Below are 5,881 nucleotides of genomic sequence, written 5' to 3'. Positions count from 1 at the left end.
GTTAGTCTTTTCCACTACAAAAAAAACACGGCAAACTGAAAACCGTCAGAATAGCCTGTTTTCCGTCAGGAATACGCACTCCTGACGGTTTGAGAAATCGCATCACAATAGTCACAAAAAGTCTCCATATGAGAATGAGAGTCTTGCCTATGCATCGCCCCAAATTGACTTCTCTCAACTAATTGTACAAATGCGGACTTTGCAATGAAATTACCGGTTAAGTGTTCTGGTGTAGGAGTACCATTTGGTAGGTTCTCCTCGGTTGGTACGGAATGTGATGAAAATTTAGGCATTGTGGGTTGATTTTGTGGTTGGTTTTGTGTTCGGTTATCCTCTCCGTCTCTTCCAAAAGGGTTAATGAACTCAATATTATTTGGTTGAATGTCCACAATCTCACCAATACCTCTCAAAGTATTTCTAGCAAGTCTTCTATTGTTGGTCAAAGTTCTTTCACTTTCAAGATCAATGGGTAACAAGTTACCTTGTGATCCCCTAAACATGCAAAATATCAAATAACTCGAAAACAATTAGAACAAACCTTGAGGAGTTTGACTTCCCCAAGGTAAAGAAAGACACAACTAAAAACAATCAAAGAAAATTAAATCAAGTTAACACCGTCCCCGGCAACGGCGCCAATTTTGGTTCATCGGTTTTGTTACTTGTCGTCAAAAGTTACCTAGACCAAAATAATATTTATAACTTCACAAACTACTCTACTCTCAGTAAAGAGGTAAGTAAAGGTCGGATCCCAAGGGACGGGTATTGATGTAGGATTTTTGATTGCAAATGGTTGTGTCTAAGGGTGTCACAATTTGGGTTGAGATGGGAGATCAACTAAACTAATCAAAAATGTAAATAAAGTAATGAAAACAAGCAAGATGATTAAAATGAGATGTAAACAATTGATTAAAAGCACTAGGGTGTCAAGGGTTCAAAGGGGATTCATGGGATTTGATCATACAAACATATTTTCTACTAGATGCAAGCACTTATTGTTGTGATGCGATCGAGTTAGTGTAAATATTACAATCCCTAAGAAGGTTTGGGTCCCGGAGCCAAATCTATTAGATTGTACAACACCTACAAGTCGACTTAATCCTTCATATCCAACTATATGCATGGTCTAATGAGACTCGAGTTGGTTTATATCTTACAAGTCTCATTGAAAAGGTAAGTGATGGGTAAAAAATACAAGGATTCATAGGCTCGCATTTCATCAAACATAACATGTGCATAAGTTGGAATCACAACAAGAGAGCAAATTAATTTTGAAAACATATTAGATTAAGCACGAATCAATCCCCATGTTGGTTTCCCCTAATTCCCAATTAACCCTAGTTAAGGAAACTGCTCACTCATTATCAAGTTGAACATGCTAACAAGGTTATCAATCATACTAGCAAGGCAAAACATGATGAACAAATGAAGATGATTAACAATAATTAAAAAGGATTCAGAGAAAATTATACCTATAAAGATGATTCCAAATAATAAAGTAAAGAATAATAGAAGTACATAATGATTGATGGAAGGTTGTCAATCCTCCAAATAAACCCAAATAATCTTCTAATTACTCAAAATAAATGATGAACAATAGAGAAATTAAGGAAAGATTAAGAAATGAGATTTGTATTAATGCTAAATTAAGAGTTGAATATAAGATTAAGAGAATATTAAGACTTGATTAGGATAAGATCAAGATGAGGTGCTAATCTAGGTAGTACAATGGGGTATTTATACTAGAGATTAGGTACAAAGATTAGGGTTACTAACGGCTTAAATGACTATTAAGACCCTTAAGAAAAGTTGAGTAAGTTCTCCTCTCCAAGGAGATAGTCATCTCCGTTTTGGTAGTCTCCAGGATATACGCTCGTCCTGAGCATCTAGGCAGTAGGCACGGTGGAGTCTGCAAGGGAATCCAAGCGGATCAGGGGAGAGACGCTTGGATTAGTTGGCTTCAACACAAGCGTCTTGGCATCGGGACGCTCGGATTGGTGGGCAGGGAGATGCTCGGATTAGCAGGGAGCCGCTCGGATCCTGAGTCAGGCACTTCTCTTTTCTTCTTTCCTCAACAATCCTCAGGGATCTTGTTGAGGATGCAAGGATCCTTTTATCATTGCCCAATCTACTTTATTATCTACACAAGCCTTCTAGTATCATTTTCCCTTTGATGCTTGGTCATTGAATTCGATCAATTTAGCTCCATTTTGCCATAAAAATGCAAGGTTTGCACTCCTCTCCTACCAAGGCAACAAAACCTCAAAGAATATGCAAAATGGGAAACTAAAGATAGTAAATGACCTAATTATGCACTAAAAAGCATAGGAACGAGGCCAATTCGGGGACTAAATATGCTCAAATATGAGTCACATCACCAAGGCTTGCCTAGGATTGCATTGTAGGATGAAAGGCAATCCAGGACCCCAAATCTTTCATATGATGAGACTCCTTCAACGTAGGCTGGCAGGTAGATTTCTGCGAGAGTGTTCGTGGTTTCACCACTAAATCCTACCAGGACATTTGATTTCTTTATGATCTGGTTCTCATCAATCTTCGTGGCTTTCAAGACGTGAAGCATAATTAGGTTGACTGAGCTTCCGCCATATACTAGGATTCTCAGGACACGTGCAGTCCGAATTTACATAGTAACGACCAGGCCATCATGATGGACGTCCGGGATTCCATGCATATCAGTATCATCAAAAGTAATTTGAGCTAAATTTCTAGGTTTGAAAGGAGATTTCATTTTTGACTCCCTGGCTATTTTCTTTGCAGCTGAGATAGTCAGGCCGCAAATCTCAGATCCTCCATTGATGAACTTGACTGTGTAGACCCAGACATTCTTTTCTGCGTAGACCCAGGCATTCTTCTGTGGTATGTCCTATGTCCATGTAAAATTCACACCATCTTGTTGTATCTTTCCTTGAGTTGGGATTGTCCGTCTTTTTTGGCCACTTGACAATGTCTCCCATGTTGTCAAGCCTTTTGATCAATCCTGCAGTATAGTTGACTTCTGATCTCTCAGGCCTAGTGTAAGGGGATGGCCTGGAATTTGTTCCTCTGTTATTAAAACTTTTTCTGTTGGATCTTTTGTATCCTAAAACGCTGTCAGTGGTTTCAGTCTTGAAGCTTTTATCTTCTTCGAGTCTGATGTAGCCAATAGCTTTTGCCTGAACTTCTTCAAAAGTCAGGCAATGTTTTATGGTTAGCTCGTCATAGAAATCGCTATCCAATGGTAGTCCCTGCCTAAAGGCTTCCACGGCTGTTCCAACATCACATCTGGGGATTGATACTTTCTCTTTGTTGAATCTAGTCAGGAATGCTCTGATTGTCTCGCCTGGCTTTTGCTTCATCCTGTATAAATCACTGGACTTCTTTTCGAGTTCCCTGCTACTGGTGAATTAATGGTTGAACGAGTTTATCAGATCTGCAAAGGAGTTGATGCTTCCATTTGGCGGGTTTATGTACCATTGAAGGGCAGGTCCCGTCAGGGTTGTTCCAAACCCTTGCACATACATACTTGTCGCAGCTCACTAGGTATGAAGGCTGCTAACATTCTTTGTTTGTAGTAGGCTACATGGTTCTAAGGATCTGTAGTTCCATCATAGATTCTCATTGATGGTACCACAAACTTTTTAGGCAAATCTATCTTGGCTATCTCATCCATGAAGGGAGAGTCGGCATAACTTTCAGGGTTGGCTTCCTCAATAGTTGCAGGCACCCCAGGAATCTTCTCAAATTTCCCATAGAGTTTCTGGATCTCCTGGAGCATGGCTATCATTATGGCTATGTTAGTTTGATCTAGGATAGCCTCTTCATTTGGAGTATCTTCTGAGTCTCAATCAAGGTCCCCTGCTTTGGATTTTGCTAGAGTTGGAGTACCAAAGTTAGAGAAATCAATGTTTCTGATAATTGAAGAGAATGGTGTTCCAGGCTGAATCTTCAATTTTGAGCCTGAAGCTTTATCTCCTAGCAGTTGCTTCAGACTGGACTCTGATTCTTCTAGTTTCTGGACTTCAGCTTAGCCTGGGCCATTTTCTGCTTCAGTTGTTCCATTTCTAGTAGTTGTTTTTTGGCGGCAGCCAGTTGTTGTTCTATGCTGTCTCCAGTCATTCTATCCTTGCTATGTCTTAGTTTCTCATAAAGATAAAGTCCTGCCAAAGATATAACTGCAGGGAAATCTAACTCAAAATAACTAAGCCTGACTAGTACGATTGATTAAGTAAAGAACGAATAATAAAGCGAGACACAAAGATTTATACATGGAAAAACCCTGGGAATAAGGGAAAAAACTACGGGCACCAAGCCAGGAGGGATTGTTACTATGATTTTGAGTATCCTGACAGGGAACGTGTATGTCAGGCTAGGAATAGAGTATGATTGTTTAATGATAATGCTATGGCAGTTTATGATTATAAAAATGAGAGTAAATGCGAGAGATTAAGTGATCCTTTCTTCTTTCTTCTCCTTGCTATTTATAGTGGCCTCCTTCTCCTTGCAACGGTCCTGCCAAATTTGTTTTAGACCTCCCTAGTAAATAGGCCTCGTGTCTTATTTACTAGAGAGTGGTTGGTTGACTCCTAAGACTAGGCGCCTTTATTTCTGCTAGGTTGACTGCTTTATACTTGTTGTAGGTTTTGTTGAATAAGTCCCGTGTAAATAGGAACTATATTTATGAACATTAGTTGTTGCCTGACGCGTTCTGGTAGTGCTTAACATGTGACTTGGTGAGATATCTCTTCAGGCCTAGCCTAATAGATGTGTGACCTATCTTTTCCTCCTGGCGGGCGCCTGTCTGGATGCCTTGTATTAGATTGCTTTTGCTCATGCTTGGCTTGGTCGTTGCCTGATTGTTTGTCTAGTCAGGCAGGATAATTCTAGGTCGACCACTAGGTGTGACAAGTCAGAGAGTCTGACAATTTTGGGTGATCAACAGTAGGTCCATGCTATGATTGAGCAAGAGGTGTTTCATGGTAGATGTGGTGCGGAAGTACATGATCCTATTACATGTATAGCAGAAGTAGAGCGAGTCCATGCTTACCAACAATATAAGCAAGGAATTCCGTTCTCCAAATTTTATGAAGACATAGCCATATAAAGTATTTCTAGTCCTATCAATTCAATGACGCGGCAAGATAATTCTTCTTCTACAAATACAGAGATAGCGGAGTTGAAATCCTTGGTGCTATCTTTGGCACTTCAATTCCAGAATAATGCGGAAGACAATGAGAATTCCATAGAGAAGTTGAAAGATCAATTCACACAATTTGCGTCCAAGCAAATGAATCAAGCAAATTGATCACCTTCTTGCGACCCGATTAATGCAATTAATCTCCGAAGCTGTCATACTTATGACGGACCAATAATGCCAAAAAATGCCGATCTTCCTGTTGATGGAAATTCGGAAACTGTTTTGGAAGAGCACTTTGACGTTGACACTGCTGAACCTCGTCAAAGTGCTCGATCGAGTGATTCAACTACTCGATCGAGCAGTTCTTCCTCTGAAAATGCTCGATCGAACACCCTCGAAATTGATGAGCTCGATCGAGCAAGTTGTGCTCCTCGATCGAACAAATCCCAGGAGAAATGTGCTCGATCGAGTAGTAAAAGTACTTGATCGAACGTACGCATTGGCGAAGACAATGTTTTGAGGTCTAAACACGCTTATGGATCATCTTCCTTTGCTGCAGAGATGCCAAGTTTAGACAAAGGTAAAGAGAAAGTCGCAGACCCGCTCACTGTTACCAGGATTCCTTATCTGGGATGACTGAAGGATGCTAAGGTTGAGCGACAGTTCGGTAAGTTCGTGGAGGTAGTCAAGAACCTTCAGGTGACCGTTCCTTTTACCGAGCTAATTACCCAGTTACCTTATGCGAAATTT

The sequence above is a fragment of the Silene latifolia genome, chromosome Y, assembly GCF_048544455.1.
Source record: "Silene latifolia isolate original U9 population chromosome Y, ASM4854445v1, whole genome shotgun sequence".
Lineage (NCBI taxonomy): Eukaryota > Viridiplantae > Streptophyta > Magnoliopsida > Caryophyllales > Caryophyllaceae > Silene > Silene latifolia.
The sequence above is the reverse complement of the archived record's forward strand: the minus strand, read 5'-3'. Positions refer to the sequence as shown.